The sequence below is a fragment of the Miscanthus floridulus genome, chromosome 8, assembly GCF_019320115.1.
Source record: "Miscanthus floridulus cultivar M001 chromosome 8, ASM1932011v1, whole genome shotgun sequence".
Lineage (NCBI taxonomy): Eukaryota > Viridiplantae > Streptophyta > Magnoliopsida > Poales > Poaceae > Miscanthus > Miscanthus floridulus.
In genome coordinates this window covers 220250820-220261323 of record NC_089587.1, presented here as the reverse complement: position 1 = coordinate 220261323, position 10504 = coordinate 220250820, and positions in this window count along the sequence as shown.

The window sequence follows — 10504 nt, the reverse complement described above, 5'->3', positions numbered from 1 at the left end:
ATAGCTGAGGTCCCTTTACAAAACACAACTTGCAACAACCGAGCCCAACTAACATTACTCTATATTGACGTAAGAAACTCTAGAATTTTTTCTAGCAAGTAATCTTTGGATTCCCAAGTAGCTTCTTCTTTGGAATGTTGATTCCATTGTATCTTGTAGAACTTGATCGTCCTTCTTCATGTGACACGATCTTTCTGATCCAGAACTTGGATAGGATATTCGGAATAGGTCAAATCAGGTTCAAGTTCCACTCCTTCAACCTCAACATTCTACTCAGGCACTCGGAGACACTTTTTCAATTGAGAAACATGAAACACATCATGCACGGCTGAGAGATGTTATAGTAATTTCAAGCGATATGCCACTTTTCCATACCTCTCTATAATTTAAAATGGTCTAATATATTGAGGTGTCAATTTGCCTTTAACACCAAAATGGGTAACTCCCTTCATTGGTGATACCTTCAGATATACAAAATCTCCCTTGTTAAACACTAAAGGTCTACATCGTTTATCTGCATAACTCTTTTGTCAGGACTGAGCTATCTTTAAATTATTTTGTATTTGCCTAACATTGTCTTCTGTTTCTTTCACAAGGTCAACTCCAAAGAACCTTCTTTCTCTGGGCTCAGACCAACTCAGTAATGTTCTGCATCTATGACCATAGAGTGCTTTAAATGGAGCCATTCTAATACTCTCTTGATAACTATTGTTGTATGAGAACTCAGCCAAAGGCAGACATTCATCCCACTTCTTGGAATAGTTAAGGACACAACACCTTAACATATCTTCAAGTACTTGATTGATCCTTTTAGTCTGACCATCAGGCTGGGGATGATAAGCTGTACTATACAGGAGTTTAGTACCTAACGAAGCATGCAAGTGTTTCCAAAAGCTAGAGACAAACTGTGTACCCCGATCTGACACAATGGTCTTTGGTACTCCATGTAGACTCATGATTCTTGCTAGATACATCTTGGCATACTGGATAGTAGGATATATACTCTTGACTGGAAGACAATGTGCTGACTTAGTTAGTCGATCTACAATGACCCATATTGAATTAAAACCTTTTGATGTCTTGGGTAGACCAACAATAAAGTCCATACTAATATCCTCCTACTTCCAAGCTGGAATAGGTAATGGCTGTAACTCTCCAGCAGACCTCAAATATATAGCTTTCACCTTTTGACAAGTATCACACTTGGCTATATACCGGACAATTTCTATCTTCATTTTGGTCCACCAAAACCTTTGTTTCAAGTCATGGTACATCTTATTACTTCTTGGATGAATAGATAGCCTAGTAGCATGTGCTTCTTCAAGAATTGACTATCGCAACTCCGGAACCTTAGGTACCACTAAGCGATTCTTGAACCATAACACACCTTTATCATCTACTTTGAAGTATTCCGCTTTCCCATTCTTGATTCTTTCTTTTATATGGGCTATACCCTTATTTTCTTTCTAAGCAGCAATAATCTGGTCTCGAATAGTGGCTTCAACAGTTATATTGGTCAAACTACCTTGTTGAATCACCTCTATACTCAACTTTTCCATCTCTTGGCATAAAGTCAAACCCATTGTTCTTACTATCAGACAATTGCAATGGCTCTTTCGACTGAGGGCATCTGCAACTACATTTGCTTTACCAGGATGGTAATGTACTTCCAAGTCATAATCTTTAATCAATTCTAACCATCTTCTCTGTCGCATGTTCAAATCCGATCGAGTAAAGATATACTTTAAACTCTTGTGGTCTATATAAATATGGCACGTATTACCAAGCAGGTAATGTCGCCAAATCTTCAGAGCATGGACAACTGCTGCTAACTCTAGATCATGAGTGGGATAGTGCTCTTCATGTTGCTTAAGTTGTCTGGAAGCATAGGCAATAACTCGGCCTTCTTGCATTAATACACATCCAATACCAATACTAGAAGCATCACAATAAATTTCAAATGACTTCTCGATATCTGGTTGTGCTAATACTGGTGCAGTGGTTAATAATCTCTTTAAAGTCTAGAAAGTTTCTTCACACTCAGATGACCAGACAAACTTGGCTTGGTTCTTCAACAACCCAGTGATGGACTTAGATACTCTAGAGAAATCTAGAATAAAACGACGGTAATACCTCGCCATTCCCAGAAAACTCCGAACCTGATGAACAGTTGTTGGCGGTTTCCAATCAAGCACATCCTTAACTTTGTTTGGATCAACAGTAACTCCTTCAGCTGATAAAACATGTCCAAGAAATTGTACTTCCTTAAGCCAGAAGTCACACTTACTGAATTTAGCATATAATTGATGTTCTCTTAAGCGGGTCAGGACAATTCTGAGATGTTCCGCGTGTTCCTTCTTATTCTTGGAATAAACTAGGATGTCGTCAATAAACACCACCACAAACTTATCTAGCTCAGGCATGAACACTGAATTCATCAGATACATAAAATGAGCTAGGGCATTTGTCAAACCAAAAGACATTACCAAGTATTCATATAACCCATATCTTATGAAAAATGTCGTTTTGGGAATATCTTCAGGCTTAATCTTGATTTGGTGATAATCTGACCTTAAATCAATCTTGGAGAAAACTTTGGCTCTGGCCAGTTGATCAAAAAGCAAGTCTATCCGAGGTAAGGGATACTTATTCTTAATGGTCACTTCATTCAACGGACGATAGTCAACACATAACATCAGGGTCTCATATTTGTTTTTCACAAAAATTGTAGGGCATCCCCAAGGTGATGAACTAGGTTGAATAAACCCTTTCTCAATCAACTCTTGCAACTAAGTCTTCAACTTGGCTAATTCCTTGGTAGGCATCATATAAGCTCTCCAAGAGATCAGAGCTGTTCTAGGCTTTAACTCTATATTAAAATGAACATCCCTATCTGGTGGTAGACTGGGTAAATCCTCAGGAAAAATATCAGGGAATTCACAAACTACCGGGATATCCCTAATCTCCTTGGCAAAAGTTACACAAACTCTGCCCAATGATCTTCTTAAGGTTGGAAGTTGGATAAGAAGCTGAGAATTACTATCAGGCAAACTCACCCTTAATGTCCTATTCAAAACATCTATAACAGCCTTATGCTGATACATCCAATTCATTCCTAAGATCACATCTATATCTTGATCCTTGAGAATAATCATGGTAGTGGGAAAAATATGTCCACCCAGGTTTATGGGTACCTAGTATATCATTTCCTTAGTACACAGACGTCCCCCGAGCGACTGTATAAAGAATTTTTTCTTTGTTTCCCCAATTGGAATTGCATACTTTACGACAAAAGGTTCTATTGATGAATAAATGAGATGCACCAGAATCAAAAAGCATAACAGTAGGGTGATCAGTGATAGGAAACATACCCATTATCACTGGCTCCCCTTCCGAAATTTCCCCAGCTTGAATATAGAACACTCGTCCTGTCTTCCTTTCATCTTTGCCCTTCTGAGCATTCTGATTGTGGTTCTTATTCTGTGCTTGACCCTGTTGTTGATTGGCAGGGGCCTTCTGATAATTTTGATTAGCCTGCTTGGGATACGGACATTCCCTAGAGAAATGACCAGACCTTCCACAATTATAACATTGATAATTATGATCCTAGGACGTTGGAGCATTGCCACCAGGAGCATTTGTCTGCTGTGAATTCGGGTAAGTTATAGCAGGACGGACATTTGATTGTTGCCCGGCTTGGAACTGCGGCGGACGATAAGGAGGACGATAATGGTTGACTGGATGATAGATTATCTTTTGCCTCTTTTGATTTCCACCAAAAGATCCAGACGGCACACTCTTCTTTTTTTTATCTCCTTATGCTGCCGATACTTTTCCTTAGAAGCAATTGCAATATTCACTGCCTCATGATAAGTAACATTGATACATGCAGTCATCATTGTCTATAATTTGGTATTCAGTCCTCTCATGAACCATTTCTTTTTCTTGGCATCTATATTAACATGTTCAAATGCATACTGTGATAGGTGATTGAATCTACCCACATATTGCATAACTGTTTGATCCCCTTGCTTCAAAGCAAGGAACTCATCCAGCTTCATGGCCATCACTCCTTCTGGAATATAATGAGCTCTGAAGGCAGTACGGAACTCAGCCTAAGTTATTAGAATGCCAGCTGGTTGCATAGCCACTAGATTTGCTCACTAGGCACCTGCTGCATCTCTAAGTTGTTGGGCAGCAAACACCGGTTTTTGCATCTCTGTGCATGGAATAAGATCAAATTTCTACTCCATGGTCTAAAGCCAATCATCAGCCTCTAGTGGTTCATCGGTCTTAGTGAACACTGGTGGTCTTGTATCTGTAAAATCAACATACGTAGCCTCCTGCCTGTTATGATTGCGGCCACGGTTTCCTTGCACCATATTCTGATTACTCTGAGCTATCTCTCGAAGCAATCGAGCATTTTCTACGGTCACATGGACCAGTGCTGCTATAGCACCAGCTAAAGTCGGTGGAACTAGTGGTGGCTCAGGAACACCATCCTCGTCATGTGAAGAACTAGGAATATCCGAAGCACGAGTACGAGGCATCTATTCATAACAAACCAAACTTTACTCACAAGCTTTTATTGAGATATAAAAGAGCTCACTGCAAACACATTACATTGGGTTTACTTATTTAAGCACAAGTCCATACCTACACAAGACTACTAAACTTAACTAGATCTCCTATTTACAACTCTACTCTTCTCCTCGACCACATCAAACCTCGTGATCGGTATCCATTCCAGAAACATCTCCGCCTTCATTATCACTTTCATCAACCATCACTAATTCTTCTAGATCTTCTTCTTCTTCTTCCTCCTCAAGTTCATCATCATCAGCAATGACGACACCAAGGTCCATTGCATCAGCTTGAGGTTCATGATTTGGATCCAGGAGGTTGCTCAGCCTATGGACTTCTTCATGCAAAGTAGTATTATGTTCTTCTAAATCTTCTACATAGAATTCTAGCTCATGCATTCTAGCTCTAGCTACATCTTCTCTATGCCAAGCCTCATTTCTCCCTTCCACCATATGAACTAACATACACTCACAGTTCTTATGAGCGGTGGTGCGACACTTCAATTGATCCTTTAACTTGCCCACCCGGATGGCATCCAAGGCCCTATCCCTAGTAGCCTGTGCTAACTCTACTGAAAGCCTCTGTACCTCTACCTGGGGATCAGACCTAGAGTTGCTACTGCTAGCACTGTCATTTCTAGGGGTAAGCTGGTGACGAGGAACTCCTTTAGGTCCAACGGACTTATGGGGCGTTACCTTGGTACGAGCCATACTGTAGGAAGCAAGATTAATCCAATTTAAGACAATCTGATCAAAATCTAAAGAGCAGCCAGAATGGATTACATAACTCAATCCAGACTCACTACCCAACCCAGACTCAGGGTGAAGGAAGTAACAAGTGAATTAATCATGATGTATGAATCGTTCTTACGAACAAAAACATCAAAGTTTATAAGGTACATAACCACAATTATTTTTATATAGGGCATAATAAGATTACTACTCCACCACACAAGCCTTTTTAATCAATTAAGGAATGGTGAGAATGAAATAAGATAAGCCAGAAGCAATTTGGACCAAATTAATAAGTTATATCTATTTGTCCCAAATCATTTTGAAGTTTTTGTAAAACAATACAACAAAGACTTTATAACGATCGCTCTGATACCATTCTGTGGCATAACCTCCTAAATTATAGGACCCACATGTATTTGTCACTATCCAACGACCTTTGATAACTATGCATATGTTCCTGGTAACTTAAGAAGTCTGTCGGGTGTCCTCGGGGAACCCCGAATCATCCATGATTTTCGAGCAGGATCACATTACAGAGTCATTGCAGTATTACAACATTTATTCAAATATATACATCAGAGTAAAATTGCGGAAGTCTTACGATAACTTAGTTTACAAACCAGTTGTTTCAAACCTTACAAACTAAGTTCGATAATTATTACAAACCATAGTAGTAGTGGAGTGGCATAATTAACATAAACATAACATACAAAATAAACATCTTACCCAAGGATCACACATTCACTTATCATCATCGATAGGAACAACAGTCATGCAGCAAGGTCCAAAACAGACCTGCTCATGAGGCTCACCTACAACAAGGGTTAATGAACCCTGAGTACAAAAGTACTCAACAAGACTTAACCAAAATAAAAACTGAGAAGACTCAGGAATGTAGGCTCAGGGATTCAAGGTATGGCTTTAGCAATAATCAAAGTTCTTTTACGTAAAAGCTCTTTAACAAAATTCTTTACTTCAACATATAAAACTTTATAAGAGCCACATATGAATCTGCCGTGATCCATAATGAGATCATGAACTTCATATCAAACTCTTTCTTAAACCTTACTCAAGTTTTAGTTATTAACTACGATGATGAACAGTGAGTTGAGTTTCCATAACTGAAGAGCAACGATGATTCGAACCGACTGTAAAACCTAGCTGGGGATTTCAGACCACACGACATATGCAGGTCCCCAACTTACATATATCAACCTATCCTCGGATCTTCTAAAACAAGAACGGGTCCGTGCCACCCGAGAATACAGTACTCCACCAATCCAGCCTATTGCCACGTGGGTACATGCTATTTCCGCCATCTCTCTACTCCTAGTGCGCGAGTAGCCATTCTCGTAATAGAATAGCCGAGTTAAGGCTTACCGGAGTATGTGGTTAGTACTACAAAGTCTCACCTTATGCAATTCAATAATGGACGGACCTTAATCGACACAGGCGGAAAGAAGTCGCTCACAAGACCTCCATGTCTTGTGGCTCTCACACACCGAGTCCGCCCGGTCTAGATTTATTACTCCACATGCTCATATTTCATGATCACATAAGTAATCAAGGATCCATTTAAAACTCGCAGGTGACAGGTAATCACCTGGCTAAGCATGACTAAGCATAACTAGTCATTTACGAATTAAAACTGGTAACAAGGTAGATATGGAAAAACAAGGTTGATAATACACCAATTAGGTTTCCACTTGACTCCTAATCACTTAATGCAATATATAAAAGCAAAAAGCGATAAAATTTGTAAAACACAAGGTAGGGTTAAATGCATCCAGGGCTTGCCTTTGTTGACGGAAAAGTTAGGTTCCTGCGACGTTCCATAATTATCTGATCCGACCTCAACAGACGGATTAACCTCCTCCACAACTTGATTAACTACCACATGTTCACCTTCGTTCACTACACGTAGTAACAATGCCATGTTTAACATGATGCGGAATACGAAACATGATGCGTGATGTTGGATGCAAAATTAACAATTCGAATACAACTTTCCTTCGTGGTACAGTTGCAAGTCAAATGAATTAAACCTTTTTCATAACACATAGATCAATTGCCAAGGATCATTACCAACTAATGACCCAAGGTCATCACTCAATCCAAAATTTCAAACAAAACCTAAATCATTAAAGGTTACTATTTGCTTTTATGAATTAATTATTTAATTCAAAATTATGAAATTAATCAACTTGTTCCAATTGAGCTCAAAATTTTTGTAAATGTTCATCTCATGATAACTAAGTGGCAAAATAATTTTCATAATTTTTTGATAATTAATTAAGCCTAGAAAAATCATGGAAACCCATTTATTAATTAATTGAGCAAATTTTCATCACATTCAAAAAGTTCTGAAAAACAATATTTCATATTTTTCTTAAATAATATACATCACAGAGAGGTCACACAAAAATTTTCATAATTTTTAGAACTCTAAATAATTCTACACAAAAATAACAAAAACTATCACTATTCATTCAAATCTGCAAAATAGAAAAATCCATTTTGAACGCTGAGTCACTGACAATCCAACCCCACATGCCATCTTCAACCTTTGGCGCTGACCACGGCAATGACGCGCTAACCAGCGATAACTCACCGCTGGTGAGGTCCTCGGCCAAGGTGAAGGTACCAACACACTCCCCATACCACCCCGCATCGATTGAAGGCACTAGCTTAAGCAATTACAGCGAGGATCGAGGTTGACGCCGTCCATGGTGGACACGACTGCACGGCGGTGCAACGCCGGCGACAGGAGATCGGTAACGGTGAAACAAACGACTCGGGAAGAACCAGGAGCTCACCCCGATCACGTTGAAGACGATGGACGAGCCAGAGGAACAACGGAGAGGCGGGTCGACGGTCACAGCGATCACGGCGGAGCAAGGATCGTCGGTGGCGGTGTTCTAGCGACTGTGGTGCACAAAACGGTCACGCAACAAGGGATAAAGCACCACGGCACCGAGACAAAGCTGAAATAAGACTCCACAAGGTCAGAGACTCACCACAGAGCTCTAGCCACGATGAAGCGGGATCACTGGTGACGCTGCCGGCCGCGAGGAAGAAACGTGACGAGCGGCGGTTCCCGGCGAAGTCAGGAGACTAGAGCTAGTTGGCTGGATGCGCAAGAAGGAGACGGAGCTGGAACTGGCTTAGCTACGATGGTGGAGGCACTACAGTGACGGCGCGAGCTCGCCGAAGTTGAACGGTGGCGACGGGAAAAAAGCAGAGCAAAGGAAAACGGAAACGAACGGCGACGACGGTGGCTGGCTTTATAGGGCGGCCAAGGCACAAGGAAGTGACACGCAGTGGCCTTCTCCGCGCCAGCACGAAGCCAAGGGCAGCCACAGGCGCGTCTGGAAGCCAGGAGAAGCACGCCGGCGGTGGGGCGGTGGTCAAGGCACTGTTTCACTTATTTACAGAATTGCCATTCATTGAAATTTCCAAATTACTCCCAAATTTGTATAACAACTCAAAAATCTCCAAAAATAAAAGTTGCTTAAAATCCAAAGTTCTACAACTTTGCTTTTATAACCACCCCCTAATTCGGTCTACATTTTGAAATAAACTTTTGAATTCAATTAGGGGACTTTTAAAGAATTTTGCCTTTTCAAATTACTTCAATTTTTTCATAACAACTTTGAAAACTCTAAAAACAAACTTTGTATAACTTGATAAGCTCTACACTTTTGCTTTTAGGCTCGACCCCAAAATATGCTTAGATTTTGAAATGAGTTTTCAGGGTAGGATTTAAATACTGAAAATCAGGGTTTTCTTGAAAATTCAAATCCAAACCAAATTTTGAACTTGATTCAAACAATACAATTCAACACATACCACATAAAGGTAAACTTGTTTTAGTGTTTGCATATCAAAATGTTCACTAAATGACAAATGCTTTGCAATGCATATGATGACATGGCATGTTTTAGTATTTTAAACACCCAAGGTGTTACAACTAGCAATACTTTTATAGGTCGGGTCAACTACCCAATAGGTCGATCTGATCCATTCTCTTAGGGCACTTGTAATGGTTAGAGCTAGTTATTAGCTCTAAGTTAACTTTTTCAATAGTGCTAACTTTAGCACAAAGCTTTTAATATGCATAGCTTTACATGACACTCTCATATAACTTTGAAATGTGAGCTTAGCTCTTGATTAAGAGTTAGTTTTTCTTTTTTCTATTAAAATATGAGAAAAATATTTAGAGCCAGTTTAAAAGTCGATTGGCGCTGCTCTTATATGGAAGGTTGTGGATAAAAGTGGAACCAAAAAGTAAATAATCGACTTCAGAAAAAGAAGAGAACACGGCAGCAGTGACTGTTTGCATGAAGGAGTGAAATAATGAGATGTACTTTTCATAAGGTTCATAGGGGTAATAATTTCATTTGCTATATGCACTAAGTTCCTCCCATCAAATCCTAGACATGTGATTATTCTGAAACAGAGGAAGTACATTGTTTTCTTTGAAACACAGGGAGTACTTTGTTTTCAAAGCACTCGGACAAGAAAACCCAACCACGTTCTCGCTTGGCGAGGCATTTTTACCTATACAAGCCCGCGGTGGTTTCCCGACAGAACCTCTGTCCACGTCGCTCTAAATGTTCCTGGCCATCGGATCTTCGGTTCGATGGTCCAGATCGTTTGAAGCAGATTCTCGCAAACGACCGATTCTCTTGATTCTGGTTGGCTTCTTCCCCTTATACTCCGCTTCTCCCGTTTCTCGTCCGAATCCGGACAACCGAATATATACTACGGCTTCAACTTCTTCTAGAGTCTTCCCTCCTCTCTCTCTCTCTCTCCATCGTTCTCTCCCTCTCCATCCCGACGCGAACACGGCGACGGGCGCGACCGGGGTGCCGTGGCGTCGGACGTCGTCCTCCTCCTCCGCCGCCGCTCTCCCTCGCCTGCCTCTCACCTCCATCTCGCCCTCCCCTTCCTCTCTCTCTCTCTCTCTCTCTCTCTCCCCTTCCCTCCTGATGCGGTGGAGGGCGCGAGAGCCGGCAGCGGGTGCCAGGCCACGGCGTCCCTGCGGGCGGTGCGCCGGCGTGGGTTGGGCCCGGTGGCACTTCTACCTCTCCCCCATCCTCCTCGATGTTGCCCCACAGTGCCGTGCCTTCTCCTGTGCTCCATGAAACCCTAGGTGCCTTTCTCTTCCTCTCTCTCTCTCCCTC